This window comes from Henckelia pumila, chromosome 3 (assembly GCF_033568475.1).
Source record: "Henckelia pumila isolate YLH828 chromosome 3, ASM3356847v2, whole genome shotgun sequence".
Lineage (NCBI taxonomy): Eukaryota > Viridiplantae > Streptophyta > Magnoliopsida > Lamiales > Gesneriaceae > Henckelia > Henckelia pumila.
Genome location: NC_133122.1, coordinates 165,576,185 through 165,603,219, shown reverse-complemented (window position 1 = coordinate 165,603,219; position 27,035 = coordinate 165,576,185). Strand labels below are relative to the sequence as shown.

At 40.2% G+C, this 27,035-nt stretch overlaps 2 long non-coding RNA genes across 3 annotated transcripts; both read left to right on the top strand.

Moving 5' to 3' along the window:
- The first annotated feature begins 23,750 nt into the window (after positions 1-23,750).
- Positions 23,751-25,555, top strand: LOC140892387 (uncharacterized). Its single transcript, XR_012152815.1, has 3 exons — positions 23,751-24,216; positions 25,172-25,301; positions 25,409-25,555. It is a non-coding gene; the product is annotated as an uncharacterized lncRNA (long non-coding RNA).
- An 81-nt stretch (positions 25,556-25,636) lies between these two features.
- Positions 25,637-26,753, top strand: LOC140892386 (uncharacterized). 2 transcript variants are annotated; one of them, XR_012152814.1, is made up of 4 exons: positions 25,637-25,670; positions 25,779-25,880; positions 25,974-26,446; positions 26,542-26,753. It is a non-coding gene; the product is annotated as an uncharacterized lncRNA (long non-coding RNA). The 2 variants fall into 2 exon arrangements; XR_012152813.1 differs by having other exon boundaries at positions 25,974-26,753.
- The last annotated feature ends 282 nt before the right edge of the window (positions 26,754-27,035 follow it).

Sequence of the window (27,035 nt, the reverse complement as noted above, 5' to 3'; positions counted from 1 at the left end):
GTAGTGACAGTGGGTATGATGTTACTATGCCGTCAGGGCAGATTATTTCTACCTCGAAGGTTATTCGAGGACTGGAGTTAGAGCTGCAGGGACACTCCATTCGAGCAGATGTAGTAGTTTTGCCTTTGAGTGGTTTTGATCTTATTTTGGATATGGACTGGTTGACAGTCAATGGAGCTTCGATTGATTTTCGTCGGAGATCAGTATCAGTGAGACCTGCAGTGGGCGACCCGTTCACTTTTCATGCATCTCGGAGCAGTGATATTCCTCAGGTGATATCTCTTATTCAGGCGAGGAAGTTGTTGAGACGGGGTTGCCAGGGGTTTCTAGCAAGTATTGTCACGACTTCAGAGCCATCTAGCAGATCATTATCAGAGATAGAGGTGGTTTGTGACTTTCCGGACGTCTTTCCGAAGGATGTTGCAGGAATTCCACCAGTGAGAGAGGTGGAGTTCAGTATTGACTTAGTGCCAGACACCGTGCCTATTTCTAAGGCACCGTACAGACTTGCTCCTACCGAGATGAAAGAGTTGAAGGAGCAGATTCAGGAGTTGTTACAGAAAGGCTTTGTTCGACCTAGCTTTTCTCCGTGGGGAGCTCCGGTGTTATTTGTGAAGAAGAAGGATGGCAGTATGAGACTGTGCATCGATTACCGAGAGCTTAACATGGTCACAGTGAAGAACAAGTATCCACTGCCGAGGATAGAGGATTTATTTGACCAGTTGCAGGGAGCTTCAGTGTTCTCCAAGATCGATCTGCGATCTGGTTATCATCAGTTGCGTGTTAGAGATACAGATGTGTCCAAGACTGCTTTCAGGACACGATATGGGCATTACGAGTTCTTAGTGATGCCATTCGGGATGACCAATGCTCCAGCGGTTTTCATGGATCTCATGAACCGAGTCTTTCAGCCGTATTTAGATCAGTTCATCATAGTCTTTATTGATGATATCTTGATCTATTCTAGGAGCATCGAGGAGCATAGACAGCATCTTCAGACAGCCTTGCAGACTTTGAGGGAGCATCGGTTGTATGCCAAGTTCAGCAAGTGCGAGTTTTGGCTTGAGCAGGTGGCATTTCTTGGCCACATTATTTCGAGAGATGGGATTGCAGTTGATCAGTCTAAGGTTGAAGCAGTGCAGAATTGGGGTATTCCGAAGAATGCTTCAGAGATTCGCAGTTTCTTGGGTTTGGCAGGATATTATAGGAAGTTCATCAAGGGTTTTTTCTCTATTGCAGTACCCTTGACTTCCTTGACCAAGAAGAATGCGAAGTTTATCTGGAGTTCAGACTGTCAGAGGAGCTTCGATCAGCTGAAGGAAGCACTCACTACTGCACCAGTGTTAGCAATGACAGTACCACACGAGGAGTTAGTGGTGTACACCGACGCGTCTAAACTGGGTTTAGGCGCAGTGCTTATGCAGTGTGGTAAGGTTATTGCGTATGCGTCGAGGCAGCTGAAGATTCACGAGCAGAATTATCCGACGCATGACTTGGAGTTAGCAGCAGTGGTTTTCGCTTTGAAAATCTGGAGGCACTATCTGTATGGCGAGAAGTGCAAGATTTTCACAGACCACAAGAGTCTCAAGTACTTCTTCACACAGAAGGAGTTGAACATGAGACAGCGCAGATGGTTGGAGTTGGTGAAGGACTATGACTGTGACATTATCTACCATCCGGGTAAAGCTAATGTAGTGGCCGATGCTTTGAGTCGGAAGTCATCAGTGGTATCACGTTTGACCGTGCAGTTACCACTACAGAGCGAGATTCAGAGATTTGGCTTGGAGTGTTATCCGAGTGGTTGTGCACCGAGCTTGTCAGTGTTGACGGTGCAGCCAGTTCTGCGAGATCGGATTAGAGAGGGACAGTCTACTGATGAGGAGTTGCAGCGATGGAGACAGAGAGATGAGGCTAGAGGTAATCTCTTGTATACAGTGGAGGATGGTATCGTTCAGTACCGTGGTAGGATGTGGGTACCGAACGTCGATCAGTTGAGAGCTGAGATTTTAGCAGAGGCTCACACATCTCCGTACTCCATTCACCTCAGAAGTATGAAGATGTACAAAGATTTGCAGCTATTGTATTGGTGGCCCGGGATGAAGAGTGACATCGAGAGAGTGGTGTCAGAGTGCTTGACTTGTCAGCAAGTCAAGGCAGAGCATCAGCGTCCAGCAGGACTTCTTAGACCTCTTCCTATTCCGGAATGGAAATGGGAGAATATTACGATGGACTTTGTGGTTGGCTTACCGAGGAGTGCCAGAGGTTGTACAGCGATTTGGGTGATTGTGGATAGACTCACCAAGTCAGCTCATTTCTTGCCGGTGAGGACTACTTATACTTTGACACAGTATGCAGAGCTTTACATCAGAGAGATTGTTAGACTGCATGGCATACCAGTGTCTATTGTGTCAGACAGAGATCCAAGATTCACATCTGCGTTTTGGAAGAGTCTGCACACAGCTTTGGGGACGAGGCTTTTGTTCAGTACCGCATTTCATCCCCCGACAGATGGTCAGTCTGAGAGGGTGATCCAGGTTCTCGAGGATCTTCTGAGAGCTTGTGTCATTGATTTTCGGGGTTCTTGGGAGACTAGACTGCCATTAGTGGAGTTTACCTATAACAACAGCTTTCAGTCGTCTATAGGTATGGCTCCTTATGCAGCATTGTATGGGAGGAGATGCAGATCTCCTGTGCATTGGGATGAGGTTGGTGAGCGGATTTTACTGGGTCCTGAGATTGTGCAGCAGACAGCTGACATTGTGACTCAGATTCGAGATAGGATGCGGACTGCTCAGAGTCGGCAGAAGAGTTATGCAGATGCCAGACGACGAGATTTGGAGTTCGCTGTAGGTGATCACGTGTTCCTGAAGGTGTCACCTATGAAGGGAGTAGTGCGTTTTGGCCGGAGAGGCAAGCTTAATCCGAGGTATATAGGGCCATTCGAGATCTTGGAGAGAGTTGGCACATTGGCCTACCGTTTAGCTCTACCTCCGGGGCTAGCGGCAGTGCACAACGTTTTCCATGTATCCATGCTTCGGAGATATGTCTCCAACCCGTCGCATGTGTTGGATTTCGAGCCCTTACAGTTGCCACCAGATCTAGTGTATGAGGAGAGGCCAGTGCGGATCTTGGCAAGGGAGGAGCGGAGGCTTAGGACGCGGGTCATACCGATGGTCAGAGTCCAGTGGCTGAATCACTCAGAGGAGGAAGCTACTTGGGAGACCGAGGCAGACATGAGGACTCGCTACCCGGAGTTGTTCGGGTAAGTACTTTAAATTTCGAGGACGAAATTCAATTTAAGGGGGGGAGAATTGTAACACCCGGTATTTTTAAATACGTAAATACGCATGCATAATTAAGATATTTAATTATTTAAATTTTAGATTTATGGGTTAAATAATTATGTGAATTATTTGTGCATGATTTAATTTATTTTTAAGCATTTAGCCCATAATTAGTGATTTTTATGATTTTTAGTATTTTAATTAATTCTTTTGATCGCGTAGACGGGAACGTGGACGGACGAGATACCAAAATATTTTTAGCCAAAAATATTTTATGAGTTTTATGACCCTCAAAATAATATTTTAAGGTGTTTTGTCAAGAAAATTTTAGTATTTAATTATATATTTATTTAGGAGTTTATTTTTAGCCAAAATAAGTCATTTTAATGACTTTTATTAATGTTTAAAAATCCCTTAAATTTATATTTCGGGATTTATCTTTTATATCAGATTATTTTGTATTTTTTAAAATTTTAAAATCTTATATTTATGTTATATTATCTACCTAATTATTTTATGTTAGTTATTATCCTAGATTATTCCTAATTATCAAAATTTAAAACAAAAACCTATCCTACTCTAACTCCATCAGCCGACACCTTCTCCTTCCACCCCATTCTCACGTTTTCAGTAGAAACCTTCAAGCTTCCATAGCCAACTTTCGATCGTTTTGTCAAGTTTTCGTCCAATCTTCGTCCCGAAAACGTCCTACGCACTTAGCTCTTTATTTGCATCGGTGAAAGGCATGTTTTCTTCCACTTTTTAAGACCATATCAGTGGGTATATGTGTGAGTGTGTATGCATCATATTATGTACTGTCTTGTTCGATTTTTGTAAGAAACTTTGGATTTTGAATGAACTATTCACGTTTTCTGCATGTGTTGGCTTGTTCATGATGCATACTCATGTTTTTAAGGAAGGGGCCGATCCAGGGCTGCTGGCCACGTCTGGGGTGATGTCTTAGGGTCCCTAGGATTGAATGGCTTGCCTGGTTCGAGCCATGCATGGCCAGGAGAGGAGCTGGTTCAGAACAGGTCCTAGGGTGCGCAGGTTGAGCGATGTTGGGAGATTGGGTCGTTCTCGGTCCATAAGGCATGTTTTAGACTGATTCCAGTTGGGTTAGAACCACAAGACATAGGGGAAGGTAATCCAAGTTGTGCTCCGGCCAGTGGTGGCCGGATCTGGGCGGCCAAATGGTCGGAACTCTGCTGTCGCGCGCAGGAGGCGAGCAGAATAAGGGCTAGTTTGTTTTGGTTCGTTCTCCTTCGTTAGGGCTCGGATTGGGCTGGTTTTTAGCTTGTTGGAAACGTCTTGAAGAGGGCTAGGGGTAGGTGGTGGTTCTCCGGCCAGGGGATGGCCGGAGCATGGCGGCAGCAGCCCCGGAAAGCTGCTGCTTGCGGCCGAGGAGAAGGATAAGAGAGGGGTTCGGGTTCTAGGGTTTCTAGCTGGTCCGGGTCGGGCTGTGGGTTCCGGGTCGGGTCAGTGGGTCATGGGTTATGTTAGTTGGGTCCGGGTCCGGGTTAAGTGAGTCGGGCTCGGGTATTTTTATTTTTAAGTTTTAAGTTTAACTAAGTATTTAATGGGCCTAATTAAATCCTAAAATTTAATTGGGCTCCATTTAATTATTTTGAGTCAAATTTATTTATTTTGGGCTTAATTAATTTAATTAAGTAAGTCCATTAATTTTATGGGCCTTGGGGGCCCATGGAAATTATTGGGCCAGTCTTTGGGCTTTTGGGCCCATTGGGCCAGAATAGAGTGTTAATGGGCTTAAATTAATTATTTGGGCTTAGAATTGTATTCTTGGGCTTAAGTATGTTATTGGGCCATTCTCAGTGTTAATGGACCAGATTTAAGGAAAAATGGGCTTGAGTGTTAGGGCCAGCAGTTCAGGACAACCCATGAGAAAATTGCATGTGTCCTGATTATATATTTAATTATTTTTATGCATTAAGTTATTTTAATATTTATATGTTAGTAAGAAATTAAATTAAATATATATGAAGGACACACATTTTATTCAAGTACATGCATTCATGAAATAATATTTTATGCATGATTTAATGTTTAAGGTTGAGCAAGAAAATATTTTATGTTGGAAGTTGAAGTAGTGTGACAATTTAAGGGGGATTCGTCCCCATATGATTGAAGGGCAGTTTACTGCCAATTTAAGAGGTGATTCGTCACCGGCCACGTACGTTGGTTTCCACGCTGATCAGTATTTAATGTATGATTTAAGGTTACACTATGGATACAACCATGCTATGTTAGAAAATTAATTTGCTCAACATTGTTATGTATTATATTATTTAAGTTTATTTAAGTTAAGTTATGATATGTAATTTTTAAGCATGCTCATTCATGTATATGTATGTATTAGTATTTAATTGTTTTAAATTATTTTCAAACCCTTGTTATGTTAGCATGTTGGGCCTCTAGGCTCACTACACTGGTATGGTGCAGGTGAGTTCGTTGAGGATGAGGTTGTTCCCACCGGAGGCGAGGATGTATGAGCGGGCATGCAGTGACCCCGTGACCGTGATAGATGTCTGAGTCACCTTGCATGTTTTTGAATATTTTAGCATGATACATTTTTATTATTTTTCAGTGGTTGTGAGTTTAGAATATTTTATTAAATATTTTCAGTGCATGCAGAATTTACTCATTTTTATTTTGCAGTATTCTTAATTAAATGTTTGACTCAGATGTTTATTTTATTTTAAAGAATGCATTTTTATTTAAGTATTTATTTGTTTATTTATTTATTTATTTTAAATCTTTTTATTCTGTGCATATATGTATGGGCATATATGTACATATTTTATTTAGTAAGTATATATATAAAAAAAAAATTTTGCATATTTATTTATTAATTATAGAGATAGGGTCGTTTCACTTTGTCACATATATACAATAACGTGGCGTGATTATATTATAATTATACTATCTAGTAATTTTTTTTCTATATACATTATCTATAATATATAATGTTATTATATAAAATAGTCTCTGGTACCTTATTATAATACAAATATGCAATTGTTATATTTAATTTACTGTAGGACCGCATGGTTTATGATCGAAGTTGGATGGATCGGCGATTTGTTAATGGATCATTGAATGAAGAATACATTAATGGGATCGAGGTATTTGTTGCTTTTGCGAATAGTAATCTGACATGTTTACCTGACGGAACTATAAGATGTCCATGTAACCATAAGAAATGTCAGAATCTATCTTATTGGGATGAGAATACGGTCAAGTTACACTTGTGCAGGTATGAGTTTGTTCCTAACTATTACAATTGGTACTTGATAAGTGCATTTTGTGTGCATTATTTCTTGTTATTTTTATGTTTATTTTATGTGCATTCATTTTATTTTATGTATTTTTATGTGTTTTAAGTGCATGTGTGTGTATTTCACTCCTCGGGTTGATTTTGTCGGAAAGTGGATTTTTGAAGTGTGAATTATGGAGCAGCTTTTGTAGAAAAATCATATTTAATTTTAGAGAGATCGAAATCCAATCTCCACTGTTTAGAATGAAGTTAAAGATGTTTGAAAGCTGATGTCCAAATTTCAGCTCGATCCGACGGCTAGAACTTAAGACATGAATTTTTCAAAATTATCGCACAGATCAGAAAAATCCACTCGCTCGAGCGAGAGTCGATGCTCGCTCGAGCGAGCCAGACTTGCCAAAAATCTTCCGGGACAGAGAGTTGCTCGCTCGAGCGAGACCTGTGCTTGCTCGAGCGAGCGTGGCGTGCAGATTCCATATATTTGGAAACTCTTGGTCGAAAAGGATGCTATCTTTTAGAGATCCTTGGACACTTAAATACCGATCTATTCATCAGATTAAGGGTTCCGAACACGCAGACAACACAAGGGAGGCGGCTTCAAAGCTTGAGAGAAGATTTCTACACTTTTTCTTCTTTTGTTCTTCTTTCTTTATTTTATTTTTTAATTCTAATTTCAATTATTGAGTAGTTTGTTTTCAACCAAGACGGCGTGATTGGGCCGAACAAATTCATGTAGAAAACTTGGATGTTTGTTTGGGATTTTTCAGAGTTGATTTAATTTTATTAATTGTCAGATTTATATGTGTCTTGTGAATAGTTTGATCAACTGTTTGCTTGCATGTTAATCGATTCCAAGTCGACAGAGGAGGTTTCGATTTTGATCACTTTGATAATCAACATATTGTAAAACCGACTAGAAATAAAATTCGATTTCAGTGTGCGGTTTGGGTGTAAACTGAATTTTCACAAATATTTAATGCATTCAAATTTGATTAGAATTACGAAAGATTAATCCGTCAATATTTGAGTAGGTTTGATTGTTCTAGAAATAGACCTTTGAACAAGATAGGACAATTCCCGTGATTTAAGATTAAATCTGAGTCCTGAATCGACTACATGTTACATGATTTGTTCGATACCTACGTGTGTCTTGGTTGTCTTTGTTTTAATTATTTTTATCTTCAGCTATTTTAATTTTTATTTCTTAAGCAGTTTTTATTTTTAAATTCTTATTTTATTTAAATCAAATTTCTTTTTATTATTTTGTCTAGATTAAGTAAAATAATTAATTCTTGAGAATTGACAACAGTCCCTGTGAGATCGATACTTGGACTTTTTGTCTACTTTACTATTACTTGACCTGGTACGCTTGCCAGTAGATTTATATCACACCGATTTAGCCGGTCAAGTTTTTGGCGCCGTTGCCGGGGACTGTTTAGTTAATATTAGGATAGATTATTTGCTTGAGACTAGACATTTTTCTCCCTTCTATCTTTTCATTCTTTTCGTTATTTTTAATTTTTATTTTTATTTTTTTCTTTTGCTTGTGAGGTACTTGGAGATGGATCATCGACAGGTGTTCACAAGGTTTGACCAACAATACTCGGAGCCTTTCTATGATGCTTGGGGGAGATTCAATGATTTGGCGAACAGATTTCGATGCCATGATTTTTCAAACTACACTCTAGTTCAAATTTTCTATGGTGGGTTGGATGAGTCAACAAGAAGTTGGATAGATTATGGAGCTTGGGCAACTGGCAGTCACTTGTTCAACAGAGATTATAACAGTGCTATGCACTTGTTAAATGATATGACAGATTTTGACTACCATTGACATTGTGATCCTTCACTGCAGGGTTGGAGTCACCAATATCCTCCACAATTCAACTCCACAAATCAAGAAGAGTGTATAGGGCATTTTGAGGATCATGTGGCTCAATTGGAGAACATGGTGCGATGGCAGACAGCGACAAATCAGTTCTTAGAAAGCCGCATCAAGTCTTTGAGTCTTTTGGATGAACAGATTGCGCTTCTTAGAGAACCAATTTTTGAGATCTGCCAAGAGAATGAAGTAATTGAGCCAGAGCAAGAGAAAATATTTTTTGAGGAATATTCATGTGAAGATGAGCTAAAAGTGACAGTGGAGGAGGAAGAAACATTCAAGGCGGAGGACTTGAACTCGTCAATGGACTTTACAAGCACACCACTTGAAGATCCATTATTTTCATTGACGTCAACACCACAGTATTACATCCTCGATGAGCTTCAGCCTATATTCGGAGTCTCTTTCCAAAATAATCAGTTCTTGAAGAGTGTTGTTGGACCGACGAGCTTCCCATGCATATATCACGCCAAGCTTGAGGGCGATGGAAATCAAAACCCATACGTAGAGTCTTATGATTCTTACTATGGGCGGCAACCACTCTTTGATGGTTGCTTCTGCATAGTCGGGCTGTAGACTATATATTTAGCGCTGACTGGGAGGCAACCCAGAGTTCTTTCCCTTGTTTTTTTATTTTATTTTTTGTTTTTGTTTTTTTTATTTAATTTTTACTTGTTTCCCATTCCAGTTTGCCGAGCCTGCCGATATACACAGTCTGCTGCTGCTGTCCCAGCAGATACTGTCATGAAGGAAGAGGATGAATCAAAAACCAGGGGAGTGTTATTTTTGTTCCCATTGAGTCCAGGGCCTGGCAACGTGTTCTTGATGGTTGGTCACCGCCTATGGGAGATGATGATATACCCGAACTAAAGCTAAGAGCACAATGGACAGCCGATGAAAATACTGCGGCTATTTATAATGCAAAAGCTCTTAATGCTATTTTTACTTCTGTTGATATGAACATGTTTAATCTAATTGGTACTTGTGTTTGTGCAAGGGATGCTTGGGAAAAACTTCAAACTCATTGTGAAGGCTCGGCAAGTGTAAAAAAGACAAGGATGCGTCTCATAAATTCAAAATTTGAGAAAATGAGAATGGAGGAATCAGAGACCATCATGGAATATAATGAAAGATTGAAGAGCCTTGCAAATAAAGAATCTGTTCTTGGTGATCCTATTTCAAACAAAAGACTTGTGTCCAAAGTGCTTCGTTATGTCCTTAAAAGATTTAACACGAAAGTTTGTGCTATATATGAATCAAAAGATACATCTATAATGGGTTTGGATGAGTTGATAAGTTATGTTCGCACATATGAGATGGATATGGAAGCCAAAGATGACACTAAAGGTAAGTCTATTGCTTTTCAAGTATCTAATGATATTTACAATGATTTTTTTGAAGTACAACAGGAAGTGAAGGAATCTAATCTTGAAGAAGATTCTATTGCCTTTCGAAATTCACTGCTTATCTCAAGGTAATCATTGTGTTTTTGTTCGTCTTTGCATTTGTGTGTTTGTTATGCATTCTGTTCATTGTTCTAAAGCATTGAGGGCAATGCTTTGGATAAGTATGAGGGGTAGACTAGTTTATTGCATTGTTTGTTATGTTTGTGTTGCATCTGTCATGTTTTGTGTTTGTTTGCATCTAGTTTGTTGTTGTTGTTGTTTGTTTAGTCTTGCATGAGTAAGATGAGTCATAATAGCCAATGATGATGAAGTTTATTTGAAAAATTATTTTTTTTAAAAAAAAATTTGCTCTTGACTGGACATGAGAAACTGTAGGTTGAACCGTGAATATTTTTAAGCACTAATGTTAGACCAGTGAATTATAACGAAAGATTTGATGAAGTTTTTGTCTGTTTGACCATTGCACGGCAATAGGTGGTTTGTGGATCTTAATTGTGTTCTATGAATTTTGATGAGGCTCTAGTTTACACTTATGATCTTGGGCGCACCTAGAAAAAAAAAATTTGTATACAATTCCATCCGGGCCTTGAAAGGATTAAAATCCTATAAAAGATTAAATTTAAGGCTAAGTATGCGGATTAAATGTGATTGATGCTCCATCCGGGCTATAGACGAGGGGATTAGAAAGAAAAAATAGAATGATTTTTCGTATCCTAGCCAGTTATAGCTAAGTCAGCAGGTAATTATTGGGGCTAAAGCAATACCGGGTGCAAAATCCGGAGGTGTGTAATTCATTATCTCAAGGGAGGTGGGTTTTTTTCTAGTGGTCATTGGAAGGAATGAGCACTTGAAGAGTAAAACTTGCACTGATTTGTCATAGGTCGCTAAGCAGTTTTGAAACGAATTTGGTCTAAGTTGCATGAAACCGGAATGACATTTCACACACACACGTTCACGTTAAACCGAAAGTGTATTATGAAAAGTTGAGAGCATGTCTGTGTTTTTGGTTTTATGATTGAACTTCTCGAGGCTGTGCACATTCATGTTTCGTCCTCACTTATGTTTTTGTTTGCATATTGTTTTTGCATGTCTTGCTCGAGGGCGAACAAGGTTTAAGTATGGGGGTGTTGATAAGTGCATTTTGTTTGCATTATTTCTTGTTATTTTTATGTTTATTTTGTGTGCATTCATTTTATTTTATGTATTTTTATGTGTTTTAAGTGCATGTGTGTGTATTTCACTCCTCGGGTTGATTTTGTAGGAAAGTGGATTTTTGAAGTGTGAATTATGGAGCATCTTTGGTAGAAAAATCATATTTAATTTTAGAAAAATCTAAATCCGATCTTCACTGTTCAAAATGAAGTTAAAGATGTTTGAAAGCTGCTGTCCAAATTTCAGCTCGATCCGACGGCTAGAACTTAAGATATGAATTTTTAAATTATCGCACAGAGCAGAAAAATCCACTCGCTCGAGCGAGAGTCGGTGCTCGCTCGAGCGAGCCAGACTTGCCAAAAATCTTCCGGGACAAAGAGTTGCTCGCTCGAGCGAGACCTGTGCTCGCTCGAGCGAGCGTGGCGTGCAGATTCCATATATTTGGAAACTCTTGGTCGAAAAGGATGCTATCTTTTAGAGATCCTTGGACACTTAAATACCGATCTATTCATCAGAGTAAGGGTTCCGAACACGCAGACAACACAAGGGAGGCGGCTTCAAAGCTTGGGAGAAGATTTCTACACTTTTTCTTCTTTTGTTCTTCTTTCTTTATTTTATTTTTTAATTCTAATTTCAATTATTGAGTAGTTTGTTTTCAACCAAGACGGCGTGATTGGGCCGAACAAATTCATGTAGAAAACTTGGATGTTTGTTTGGGATTTTTCAGAGTTGATTTAATTTTATTGATTGTCAGATTTATATTTGTCTTGTGAATAGTCTGATCAACTGTTTGCTTGCATGTTAATCGATTCCAAGTCGACAGAGGAGGTTTCGATTTTGATCACTTTGATAATCAACATATTGTAAAACCGACTAGAAATAGAATTTGGTTTCAGTGTGCGGTTTGGGTGTAAACTGAATTTTCACAAATATTTAATGCATTCAAATTTGATTAGAATTACGAAAGATTAATTCGTCAATATTTGAGTAGGTTTGATTGTTCTAGAAATAGACCTTTGAACAAGATAGGACAATTCCCGTGATTTAAGATTAAATCTGAGTCCTGAATCGACTACATGTTATATGATTTGTTCGGTACCTACGTGTGTCTTGGTTGTCTTTGTTTTAATTATTTTTATCTTCAGCTATTTTAATTTTTATTTCTTAAGCAGTTTTTATTTTTAAATTTTTATTTTATTTAAATCAAATTTCTCTTTATGATTTTGTCTAGATTAAGTAAAATAATTAATTCTTGAGAATTGACAACAGTCCCTGTGGGATCGATACTTGGACTTTTTGTCCACTTTACTATTACTTGACCTGGTACGCTTGCCAGTAGATTTATATCACACTGATTTAGCCGGTCAGTACTTTCATGAGGAAAATTACATCCGTCCATCGTTTGAAAGAGTTAATATGGATGCACCATCCTCGTCTCGAAGTAGTCGGCGTACGAGCACAGATGATATGCCACCCAATTTTGCAAATATACGGAATCCAAACTCATATTCTGACAATGAATACCAATATGGAGGCGAACAATCTTATTATGATTACACAAATGTAACTAATGAGGTGGTAGTGAACGAGGATCCTGATGCCAATGTTATCGAAGATCCCCACATCAATGTCACCGAGGAGGATCCTAACATGATTGCTAGAGCTTTATATGATATGATCAAATCGACGGAGAAGGAGATTTGGAAAGGAAATCCACATGGACATATCTTATTGTCTGTTCTTGCAAGGTTGTTGAAGATGAAATATGAGCATAGCATGTCTGAAAGGAATTATAATGACATGTGTCAATTAATGATAGAGTTATGTCCTGCCGATCATAAATTTTCAAAGAACTTCAATGCAACCAAGAGATTAGTCAAGGATATGGGGCTGTCGGTCGATAAAATTGATTGTTGCAACAATAATTGCATGATATATTGGGGCACAGACATCGAGTTGACGGCATGCAGATTCTGTGAGCATCCACGCTACAAACAAAGTCGATCTCGTGGATCTAGGAAGAATATGAAGCAAATAGCCTACAAGCGTATGTATTACTTCCCCCTTACGCCTCGTCTCCAATGATTGTATGCCTCAAAAGCAACGGCGTCACCCATGCGATGGTACCACGAGCATGTGTATGACGGAGAAATGATGACTCACCCTTCGTATTCACCTGCTTGGTGCAACTTCACAGACACACACCCTACTTTTGCCTCCGAGATAAGGAATGTGAGACTAGCACTTTCTGCTGATGGTTTCCAACCTTTTGGTCAGTCAGGTCAGCAGTATTCGTCTTGGCATGTGATTTTGACTCCATATAATTTGCCTCCTTGGATGTACATGAAAAATGAGTATATGTTTCTGACTGTGCTTGCTCCTGGCCCAAAGAACCCAAAAGACAAACTTGATGTATTTCTACAACCACTAGTCGCAGAACTTCAGTCACTCTGGTACGATGGTGCTATTACATACGACGTTCATTCTCGTACAAACTTCACTTGGAGAGCAGCTCTGATGTGGACTATTAGTGATTTTCCTGTCTACGCAATGTTATCTGGTTGGAGTACCGCTGGTAAACAAGCATGTCCACATTGTATGTCAGACTTGGAGGCGTTCACACTAACACATAGCAGGAAAACAAGTTGGTTTGACAATCATAGAAAGTTTCTTCCCGTCAATCATCCATTGCGTCGGAGTAAAAATCTTTTCAGAAGAGGTCACTGTGTTGCACAATGCCACACCTATGAGATCCGGACATGAATTACTCGACGAGTTGGACTCGTACGGTTTTTTACCATCGTACGAAGTGGACACTGAAGAGCATAACAAAGAGTTATACAAAATGTCAGCAAGCGGGTGGAGGAAGAGAAGTATTTTTTGGGAGTTGCCTTACTGAAGTTCGAACATGGTCAGACATACTTTGGACGTGATGAACATCGAGAAAAATGTGTTTGATAACATCTTCAATACTTTAATGAATGTACCTGGAAAAACAAAAGATAACGCAAAATCTAGGGCAGACCTTGTTGACATGTCTATAAGACCAGAGTTGCATTTTGATATTGGCAGCGACATATAACCAAAGGCGATATATTACCTCAAAAAAGAAGAAAGATGCGCCTTCTGTAGATGGCTGAAAGATGTTCGATTCTCAGATGGTTACGTGTCCAAACTGTCCAGGTGCGTCGACATGAACAAGTTACGCGTGTCTGGTTTGAAAAATCATGATTGTCATGTGTTCATGCAACGACTTATACCCGTCGTCTTTAAGGAACTATTACCAAAAGATGTGTGAGAGGTTTTGATAGAACTTAGTTTATTCTTCACGGATTTAACTGCACGTAATATCAAAGTAAGTGATGTTCTAAGATTGAACGAGCAAATACCACTGATTATGTGCAAATTGGAAAAAATATTCCCACCAAGCTTCTTCGACTCGATGGAACATCTATGCATACATTTCCCGTACGAAGCCCTTGTTTGTGGGCCAGTGCAAGATAGATGGATGTATCCATTCGAGAGATATTTACGTACTTTGAAGAAAACTGTTCGGAATAAAGCACGCGTAGAAGGATCGATTTGCAATGCTTATCTGGTCAAAGAAGCGTCCATATTTTTTCAGCATTATTTCAATGAGTCAATCAAAACTAGGGAGATGAGGACGATGAAAAACACGACAGCAGCTGTGTAGTGACCCTTACCCGGATCACCTACTAACAGAACTTAGGCATGCAATTAACTTAATTAAATAGATATCAGAATAATCTTGCGGAAACCATAAACAAATAAAAACCCAAGGAAAGGAATCTGTAATTTATCCAATATTATACAACCAAATCGAATAGCTGTATCAACCTCAAAACAACAGAAATAAAACCTAGACGAAGCTCCAGCTGGCCAACCACTGACTAGCCCCTCTTGGATCCACCCGCCTCGTCCAATCGCAAACCTGCCCCATGGAATAGGGTGTCAGAGTACGAGACGTGAGCATAAAACGCTCAGTACGAGAGTATGAGTATACATGCATGCAAAGTGAACTCCCTATAAACTCGAGGTCAAGGATCAGATAACAGAGATAGACCGGGCCCTGGTATGTAGCACGCTGTGCCGTCGCTTCAGGAGGTGGCTCCCATACCATAATATAAGTGGATATGCCGGACCCAAATCGATGGAAGTCCAACCACTAACAAGATAGGGAAAAACCCTACTAACAGACATCTCGAAGGAGATAGCTCAGTATGCAAATGAATGCAGCATAAATCAATGACATAAAAATCATGCAGTCACATAATACATGCATACTCAGTCAGGATATCTCGAACAGTACTTTTGTACCCCAAACAGTGCAAGCTCTACCAACTTTAGGTCCACGCCTATAGTCTGCTCTACACTGCCAAATGATACTACTATCATTAAAGTGCTCTAAAAGCCTTAACTAAGCTATTGCATACTCCTAAATATTTATTGGAAGCAAAAGCTATACCTTCGTCCGTCGTTAGCCCTTTGATGTCGATGCCTCCAGAACCTGGGCACAACTCTGCTACGACTATCGAACGCCTCGACGACTCCTGGGTCAAGCCTAGGAAGGCTAGAACAACTCGAATACGACTAGAGTAGAGAGGAAATCCGGAATTGGCAATTGAAAATGAATTCTCGGCCTTCTATTTATAGACAACGATCGGAGCTTTGGATCCTCGATCGGAACGTCCGAACCTCGATCGGAACGTCCGATCCTGCCATCGGAGCTTCCGAAGATCCTGATCTGCCACGTGTCAAAATATCACTTGTTGACTTCGGATAGGGGTGATCGGAGCTTCCGATCCTGATCGGAGCTTCCGATCTTGCCACACGTCATGCCTGACGTAATACCATCGGAGCTTCCGATCCTGCATCGGAGCTTTCGATCCTGTTCGGAACTTTCGAACTCACCTTCGGAGCTTCTGAACTCTATCCAAGTAATTATGATTAATTCCTTAATTACTGATTTTGGTTACGGGCTACTACATTCTCCCCCACTTAAGATATTTTGTCCTCGAAATCAGATCTTAAGTATTGAATGCAATACAGAAATCAGAAATATTCTTTATTCAAATCAAACGTTTACAGAGTTTGCAACTGAATACAACTTAAGAATGAAATCAAAACAACTCAGGATGGTCTTCACACATCCTGTCCTCAAGCTCCCAAGTAGCTTCCTCAGTGCCTCGGCGCTGCCACTGAACTAAAACTAAAGGAATGACTTTGTTCCGTAAAACCTTATCCTTATAATCCAGGATACGAATAAGTTTCTCAACATAAGTCAAATCCTTGCTCACCTGAACCTCAGACCGCTGCAGAATATGAGATTCATCCGCCACATATCGTCGCAACAGAGATACGTGGAACACGTCGTGAATACTGGAAAGATGTGATGGCAAAGCTAGCCAATAAGCCAAATCGCCAATGCTCTCCAAGATCTCAAACGGACCAATAAACCTGGGAGACAACTTGCCCTTAAGGCCAAATCTGAGAATCTTGCGGAAAGGTGACACTCTCAGAAACACTTTCTCCCCGACATCGAACTGCAATGGCCTACGCTTGGTATTAGCATAGCTGGCCTGACGATCCTGTGCAGTCTTAATCCATTTTTTGATCTGATCAACAATGTCTATCACTTGCTGGATAAACTTTGGTCCCTCAGCCTGTCTCTCCCCCACTTCTTCCCAGAAGAGTGGAGTATGACAACGTCGCCCATACAACGCCTCAAAAGGTGCCATCCCAATACTAGTATGATAGCTGTTGTTGTACGCGAACTCGATCAATGGCAAATGATCCTGCCAGGCTGAACCAAAATCCATGACGCAAGCTCTAAGCATATCCTCCAAAGTACGGATAGTGCGCTCTGACAGACCATCAGTCTTCGGATGATAGGCAGTACTCAAACTGAGAGTAGTACCCATCGCACACTGAACACTCCCTCAGAATCTAGAAGTAAACCTGGGGTCCCGATCGCTGACAATGCTCACAGGCACTCTATGAAGTCGAACGATCTCCTGAATGTACAATCGAGCCATACGATCCACATTGTACTCTCGGCTATAGGCAATGAAATGCGCTGACTTGGTGAGTCGGTCCACCACAACCCAGATAGCATCACAGTTTCTCGGGGATACCGGCAAATGGGTCACAAAGTCCATTTTGATAAACTCCCATTTCCATTCAGGAATAGGCAGACTGTGAAGCAGTCCTCCAGGTCATCGGTGCTCTTCCTTGACCTGTTGACACACCAAACATCTCGAAACAAACTGATAAATACTGCGTTTCATTCCCTTTCACCATAAACGAGTACGTAGATCCTTGTACATCTTGTTGCTCCCAGGATGAATACTCAACTTAGTGCGATGCGCTTGAGACAAAATCTCCTCTCGCAACTCTTCATCCTGCGGAATCACAAGCCTACCAAACAAACACAGAAATCCATCTGATTGATAGTGAAATCCAGATGAGCTACCCTCGTTAGCTAGACGAGCTAAACGCTGGGTCTTCGAATCAGACATCTGAGCATCTCGAATCCGCGAATACAAAGCTGACTCAGATAATATTGCAAACATCTGTATACTCTGCATACCTTTCTTATGCTTGAAGGTATAACCTGAAGTACAACAGTCACTGATCGCACTAGACATCGAACAAGTCTGAAGTGCGGATAGTCGCACCTTGCGACTCAAAGCATCAGCGGTGAGATTAGCAGCTCCCGGATGGTACTTAATTTTGCAATCATAGTCCTTAAGCAAGTCCATCCAACGTCTCTGCCTCATGTTCAACTCTGCCTGAGTGAACAAATACTTGAGACTCTTATGGTCGGTGAAGATCTCAAATTTCTCGCCATACAGATAATGACGCCAGATCTTCAAAGCGAACACAATGGCTGCCAATTCCAAATCATGGACTGGATAGTTGTCCTCGTGAAGCTTCAGCTGTCTAGAAGCGTAAGCGATCACATGCCCATTCTGAGTCAGAACACAACCTAACCCCTGAAGAGAAGCATCAGTGTATACCACATACCCTCCAGATCCTGACGGTAATGCCAACACCGGCGCAGAAGTCAACCGCCGTCGAAGCTCACAGAAATTCTCCTCACACTCGGAGGACCACTCGAAGTCCACACCCTTGCGAGTAAGCCGCGTCAATGGTCGAGCTAACTGAGAGAAGTTCAGAATGAAGCGACGATAATACCCTGCTAGACCCAGAAAAGTACGGATCTCAGCAACTGTCGTCGGACGTGACCAATTAAGTATCGCTTCAATCTTGCTTGGATCAACAGAAATCCCCTCCCTGGATATGATATGGCCAAGAAAGACCACTCTATCCATCCAGAACTCACACTTGCTCAGCTTGGCGTACAACTGCTTATCTCGAAGAGTCTGCAGTACCAACCGCAAGTGAGAAACATGCTCTTCCATGTTACGCGAATACACCAAGATGTCGTCAATAAAGACCACGACAAACTTGTCCAAATACTCCCTGAAAACACGGTTCATCAAATCCATGAATATAGCCGGCGCATTAGTCAAACCAAATGGCATCACTAGGAACTCGTAATGCCCATAGCGAGTACGAAATGCAGTCTTGGCTACATCCTGATCATGGACTCTCAACTGATGATACCCAGATCTCAAGTCAATCTTGGAGTAAACTGACGTGCCCTGCAGCTGATCAAACAAGTCATCAATACGAGGCAACGGATACTTGTTCTTCACAGTGACTCGATTCAGCTGCCGATAGTCAATGCACAACCGCATCGACCCATCCTTCTTCTTTACAAAGAGAACAGGAGCTCCCCAAGGAGATACACTAGGACGAATGTACCCCTTGTCCAAAAGATCCTGTAGCTGATTCTTCAATTCACGCATCTCTGACGGAGCCAGACGATACGGTGCTCGAGAAATAGGTGAAGTACCCGGCATCAACTCTATGCCAAACTCGACTTCCCTAGCAGGAGGAAAACCCAAAATCTCATCAGGAAATACATCTGGAAATTCATCCACAACAGGAATGCTCTCTATCCCAATACTCTCAGCGGACAAATCAACTGCATAGATAAGGTAGCCTTCCCCACTAGACTCTAGAGCTCGACAGGCTCTCAAAGCTGATATCAAAGGCATCGGGGGTCGCGCTCCCTCTCCATAGAAAAACCAGCTCTCACTCCCCTCCGGATGAAAGCGTACTAATCTCTGATAGCAGTCCACTGAAGCTCGATAGGTAGTCAACATATCTATTCCCAGAATGCAATCAAAGTCGTCCATCGCCAGGACCATGAGATTCGCTAACAGAATGTTCCCTTCAAACTCTAAAGGGCAACCCATCACTAGACGCTTAGCCAAAGCAGATTGGCCCGTCGGAGTAGAAACAGACATCACTACGTCTAGTGCAATGCATGGTAACTTATGCCTCTTAACAAAACGTGCAAAAATGAAGGAATGAGATGCACCAGTGTCAATAAGTACAAGAGCAGGTATACCATAAAGCAGAAATGTACCTGCGATGACTTTCTCATTCTCCTCCACTGCCTGATCATGCCTCAAGGCAAACACCTGGCCAGAAGCTCGTGGTCTCAAATGAGAACTCCAAGCAGGCTGTCCCTGTGACCTCAGCTGAACGGTGGCCTAAGAACCAGATCCTGAACCAGAACCAGAACCGCCTCCCCCAGACAGTGGACAATCCCTCCGGATATGACCAGTCTCTCCACAATGGAAACAAGCTCCAGAAGCTCTACGGCACTTGTCGGATGGATGGTTCTTCCCACAATGATCACACTTGTCCTTCTTACCGTAACGGACAACACCAGCAGAGCCAGAGGAAGAAGAAGTAGATCCAGACTTCTTAAAAGTTTGGGCACGGGGACCCAAAGAACTAGCAGGCCTCGACTGAGGAAAAGACCTGTTCCGCTAAATGCTGTCCTCTGCCTGGTGACAACGGCTCACCAAACCCTCATAGGACATGTCGTTGCCAACCGCCACACGGTCATGGATCTCAGGGTTAAGGCCCTGAAAGAACAGATTATACTTTATCTCTGAGCTATCAGCAATCTCGGGGCAATAGGATAGCAGATCAAAGAACTTCTGCTGATACTCATCAATAGACATGGCTCCCTGTTGCAGACTCAGTAGCTCGCCTGCCTTTTACTGACGGAGTGCAGGAGGAAAATACCGCTTTTGGAAAGCTGTGCGGAACTCGGCCCAGGTGGCCACTCCTCTCGCCGCAATAAAGGGTGCAGAAGTAAACCTCCACCACCTACGGGCTCGCCCATCCAGAAGATAGCCAAGGGTCTCCATCGTCTTCTCCTCGGTGGAGTGGAAAGTCTGAAAAGTCGTCTCCATGCGGTCTAACCAATTCTCCGCATCCTCCGGAGACTCACCTCCACCTAAGGGCTTAGGACCCACCCATAGCTAAGAATCGACGCACAGTGAAACGCTCGTCGTCATGATGACGATGACGCCGTTCTCGACGATGCTCTCGGTCGGCATCACCCCAACGCCCACCAATACTGCCATGAGAACTCTGGTCATCACGATCTGCCATCTACAAAAATACCTCATGATAAGACTAAATCCCAAGAATACTTTTAGATGCTCTGATACCATAAATGTAGTTACCCTTACCCGGATCACCTACTAACAGAACTTAGGCATGCAATTAACTTAATTAAACAGATATCAGAATAATCTTGCGGAAACCATAAACAAATACAAACCCAAGGAAAGGAATCTGTAATTTATCTAATATTATACAACCAAATCGAATAGCTGTATCAACCTCAAAACAACAGAAATAAAACCTAGACGAAGCTCCAGCTGGCCAACCACTGACTAGCCCCTCTTGGATCCACCCGCCTCGTCCAATCGCAAACCTGCCCCACAAAATAGGGTGTCCAGAAACACAGAGTACGAGACATGAGCATAAAACGCTCAGTACGAGAGTATGAGTATACATGCATGCAAAGTGAACTCCCTATAAACTCGAGGTCAAGGATCAGATAACAGAGACAGACCGGGCCCTGGTATGTAGCACGCTGTGCCGTCGCTTCAGGAGGTGGCTCCCATACCATAATACAAGTGGATATGCCGGACCCAAATCGATGGAAGTTCAACCACTAACAGGATAGGGAAAAACCCTACTAACAGACATCTCGAAGGAGATAGCTCAGTATGCAAATGAATGCAGCATAAATTAATGACATATAAATCATGCAGTCACATAATACATGCATACTCAGTCAGGATATCTCGAACAGTACTTTCGTACCTCAAAACAGTGCAAGCTCTACCAACTCTAGGTCCACGCCTATAGTCTGCTCTACACTGCCAAATGATACTACTATCATTAAAGTGCTCTAAAAGCTTTAACTAAGCTATTGCATATTCCTAAATATTTATAGGAAGCAAAAGCTATACCTTCGTCCGTCGTTAGCCCTTTGATGTTGATGCCTTCAGAACCTGGGCACAACTCTGCTACGACTATCGAACGCCTCGACGACTCCCGGGTCAAGCCTAGGGAGGCTAGAACAACTCGAATACGACTAGAGTAGAGAGGAAATTCGGAATTGGCAATTGAAAATGAATTCTCGGCCTTCTATTTATAGACAACGATCGGAGCTTCGGATCCTCGATCGGAATGTCCGAACCTCGATCGGAACGTCCGATCCTGCCATCGGAGCTTCCGAAGATCCTGATCTGCCACGTGTCAAAATATCACTTGTTGACTTCGGATAGGGGTGATCGGAGCTTTCGATCTTGCCACACGTCATGCCTGACGTAATACCATCGGAGCTTCCGATCCTGCATCGGAGCTTCCGATCCTGTTCGGAACTTCCGAACTCACCTTCGGAGCTTCCGAACTCTATCCAAGTAATTATGATTAATTCCTTAATTACTGATTTTGGTTACGGGCTACTACAAGCTGTGAATGAGGGATTGACAGATACTATATCGGTGTTCAAAATTGTGGGCAGATTTATTGGTGCATCCAAGTCTAGAAATCTTCAAGACAATGAATATCATTCTCTTTCAACATATATGCTGTTAAATTGTGATGAGACGAGGTCCTTTGTTCAGTAAGTATCGTAACGAGATAACATTATTGCGTGTCTCATATAATATCACATGAATATTTATTTATTATTTGTTTTTACTTTCATTTGATGCATAATGTACGAGAACCACTTGAGATCAAGTGTCCCTGACATTAGTAACGCAGACGTCGATTCACAATTACAGCAAAAAAATTTCCCGTGGTTCAAAAACTATGTTAGTCAAACTCATTTTGTCTACTTAATGTATAAAATATCGTCATTTTTATTTTATTGACATTTACTGTTTCAACAAAATGAAATTAACATGCAGGCAATTGCAAATCAATATTGTAACATTTCACTAGATGTAAGACAACTTGCTCTCGGTCCCCTATCCAAAGTCAAGTGTCTTCGGGGTTATTGTCTTAATGGTTTCAACTTTCATACGAAAGAAGATTCTACTCACAAAGCCACAGATAATTCAGGGATCCATGTTAGAGGTTTTGCTGGTGATGGGACGTCGACAGACTATTATGGCATCATAGATGAGATACTAGAGGTAAAGTACTATAGTGATTCACCAAATAAGACTGTACTTTTCAGATGCACATGGTTTGATATGCATCCCAAATTGGGTACCAGAGTTCATCCGAAGTATAAAATAGTCGAAATCTACCGAAAGAGAAGACTACGTTATTATGATACATTTGTTTTTTGTACACAAGCTTCACAAGTTGTGTACTTAACTTACCCTTTAACAAAGAAAACGGTATCCGATTGGGACTACGTCAGTGGGATGAGAAAACGCGATTACGTTTCTCAAATCAGAGGTGACATCGACCATGCCGACGATATTGCAAACGAGGCATTTCAAAACTACGAGAGTCAAAGTCATGGATTGGAAACACAACTACTGTTGAACACACAAAGTCTTGTTGACGTCACCGTGATGTACGATAACGACATCGACACCGGAACTCAAAATAGCGATACATACAATGTTCAAGAATCCACAGATGAAGACACAAACAACCAATCTGAAAATAGTGAGTAGTATCGATCTAACATTTAACATGTACTCCGGTGTAAAATATGCTTTTTTATCAATAATGAAATAATTTATCACATAGTAAGGTTTTTTTATTGCGATGTTTACTTACATTATTTAATTTTATCCCAACAATTATCATTCATTTTGTCATGTACTGCATCGTATTATATTATAAAGTTTGAAGAGTAAATAATAAATTATAAGAAAAAAATTAATAAAATAAAATTGCCACGGTTAAGCATAAACCGTGACAAATTTTGTCACTTGATTATTTAATTTGATCCCAACAATTATCATTCATTTTGACATGTACTGTATCGTGTTTTATTTATAAAGTTTGAAGAATAATCAATAAATTATAAGAAAAAAATTAATAAAACATAATTGCCACGGTTTAGTTAAACTGTGACAAAATTTGTCACGGTTTATTCTTAACCGTGGCAAATTTAATTTATAATTAAATATCATGGTTTATTGTTTTGAATTTTTTTCATAGTCCATTACAAAATATGGTCATTAATGGCGATTTTTACAAAATTTGAATCTATGATTAATACGTAATTATGAATAATTAAATTAAATGATATTATGATTTTGGCACAGTTATGTTAATTTGTCACGGTTTTGTGCCAACCGTGGCAAATATTATTATTTGACCGCCCGCCTCCTTAATTTCTTCTTCTTCACCCGTTCTTCCCTTTCTTTTCTAACCCTACCCGCCGCCGCCCCTAAGTCCTCCGCGGAGCTTTTGGCCGTGAAATACACCAACTTAAACTTAGATTTGAATTCTACGCGATGTAAGCTACAATTTCATACCAATATTTGTGGTTTTCCTCCAATTTTTCCGAGCACAGCTGCGCCGCCGTTCTTAAGGCCCGCCTATCCGCCGCTGCCGCACCCTACGCCGTTGATAAGACTATATCCTTCGAAAATATCTCCGATTGCGTTAATTTGATGTTTGATTCAAAAAAAAATGATGGATTTTTTGGTTATTTTACGAGATCCGGCTGTCGCCGTACACAACCACCGCCTGCCGCCGCTGTCCTAGCTCTCCGACGCTTTCGCACGTCTCCGCCGCTGTCCGCCACCGGTAATGTAATTTGTAATTGGATATCTTCAAATAAATTATGTTGTATGCTCGAATCATAATTGATTTTTTCATTTTGTTGTTGTTTAGACATACAATATGATAAATAATATTGCTTGTATGCTCCGATTTTATTGGATATTTAATTTTGTTATTTTTTAGAAATATAATATTATAAATAATGTTTAAGGATTAGTTAAAATATTGTTATGTTATGTTAGTTGCGATATTTGATGAAATTTTTTATAAAAATATAAATGTTTAGAAATATAATATGATTAATAATTTTGTTTAAATTAAGTTATAAAAGTTAAAATTGAAGTCGATCATTGATTTATGAAGTACATCTAATTACAATGTTAATATTTTAGGATTAATGAATTATCTTATACAAATATTAATAATTTTTAAAGATTTATGACCAGACTAAATAATTTATGTGTAGGATTATTTTACTTGTTTTTATGTGACTGTAAACAAACCGTCTTTTGAAATCAAGTAATTTATGGTTTGCGTAATTTGAATAAATTGATAGTATATTAGTTTTATTTTACTATCATCATTGGATGTTAAAAGTAGGTTAGTTGTGATAATTTCTTAACTTTCATAGTTATATAGTGTATAACATTTAACTTCGGTGTTCATAGTTTAGAAACATTTATTGTGAATAGATTTAGAATTCTATGTTTAGGGATGATGGTTGTTTTAAAAATTTATAAATGTGTTGCAATTAATAAATATAGTTTGTACTGCGTTCGTTTAATTGTAAAATATGTGTTTTATTATTTGATGTTTTTTTTTATAACTATATACATTTTAATTAATTAGTTGCCTAACTTATAATTATTTAATTAACTTAATTGTTTGTATTAATATATAATTTTTTTTTTAATATTTAGTCAAGTAAGATGGATCCCAATGGTGCTTTCTGTTCAGGGTTTTTGGATTTATTTTGCAGGATTCTTCCACCGAAGAACGGCATACCTTCGTTTGTTAAAATAAAGTTTAAAGAACAAATTTTTACATGAGCCTACTCTTGGAGATATTTGACTAAGACTCAACGTGACTACTATTGGGATTTATTTGTTGTACGTTATTTTTGTATTAATCAAAATTGGTTACAATATTTATATTTATTATTATTGATCTAAAATGCAATTTGATTAAATTAAATTATTTTTATATTTATTAACAGGCCAAGTATAGGTGGGATTCGCGACATGAAAACGAAATTAGAGAAATTTGAAAAAAACAGTGTGCTGACACATATCGTCAAACCTTGCACAGTTGGAGGAAGTATGACAGGTTGCCTCCTACGATAGATCAAGCGATATGGGCGACATATCTTGCACATTGGGATAAAGAAAGTTGGCAGAAGATGGCGGCGGCGTACGGGAAGAACAGGTGTAGCGAGTTTGCTGGTCCAGGGACTGGTTGCGTTACATGCTGCGAGTATGGTAAGAAATATCTGATTACATAATATAAGAAAGTATTATATAATAAATATTATTATCATATTAATTATTTGTCACTTATAATTATCTATGTGTGTACGTTCAATGCAGCGTGAAGAGCTTAACAGAGACCCAAACAGTTATGAACTACATCTCAAGATGCACAAGCGGGCGAACGGGACCTTTGCCGATGGCAAGTCCCAGCAAATCAGCGTACGTATATATATTCAATTATGCTTTATTTTTTACGAAATGTTAAATTTGGAGGCATATGCATACATATAAATTTGTAATTTGGTAAAACAGGAAGAGGTGGATCGTCGTATCGACGAGCAGTTTCCACTGAGGCATACTGGAGATGCCCAACACTCTCCCACCGCTGAGCAGGTGAATGCGATATATTTCGGTGTCGTCGGTGATGTTAATCATCGACGGGTATATGGTATCGGTTCCACTGCATATACCATATACTAGGATGAGATGACACCTCGTCCTCGTGGCTCTAGCCAAATGAAGTCGTCGATGGCCGCACAGAATGAGGCGATACAGGTCGCCGTAGCTGACGCAGCAGCTGCGAGAGCGGAGGGTCTCGAGCCCGCGATGTGCCTGGTCAAACCAGTCCCTGGACCAGCAGGCTCGCTACGCCTGTTCTTCCCGTACGCCGCCGCCATCTTCCGCCAACTTTCTCTCTCCCAATGTGCAAGATATGTCGCCCATATCGCTTGATCTATCGTAGGAGGCAACCTGCCATACTTCCTCCAACGATGCAAGGTTTGATGGTATGTGTCAGCACGCTGTTTTTTCCAAATTTCTCTAATTTCATTTTCATGTCGCGGCGATGACGATGACGATGACGATGGGGATGATGACACAGGTGGGGGCGACGCCGACGGGAGTGACGACGACGAGACGCAGCAGCCGTCAGATTGGTCGCAGCTTTTGTATCGTTAGATTGCTGTTTGTTTTGAGATATTGGATCCTTTATGTGTAATGTGGTTTATGCTTTTGAATTAGACATTTGGATAATTGGTGTGCGCTTTTGTTTAATATTTTGGAGTAATTAAATTTTATGTATAAATTTGTTTAGATTAATTAGTATATTTTAGTTAGTAATAATAATAATATTAATGTATTAATAATTAAATATATAAATTATTTTTTTTTTACAGTCATTTATATTTGCAACGGTTGTTAAAAACCGTGGAAAATTGTGCTATGGTTGTCTTTAAACTGTTGCAAAATTTGCGACGGTTTCATAAAAACGTGGCAAAAAGTTTGTTACGCTATACTTAAAATTGTTGCAATTTTTGTAATGGTTAATTTTTAACCGTGACAAATATTTGCGACGGTCATTTTAAATCCGAACAA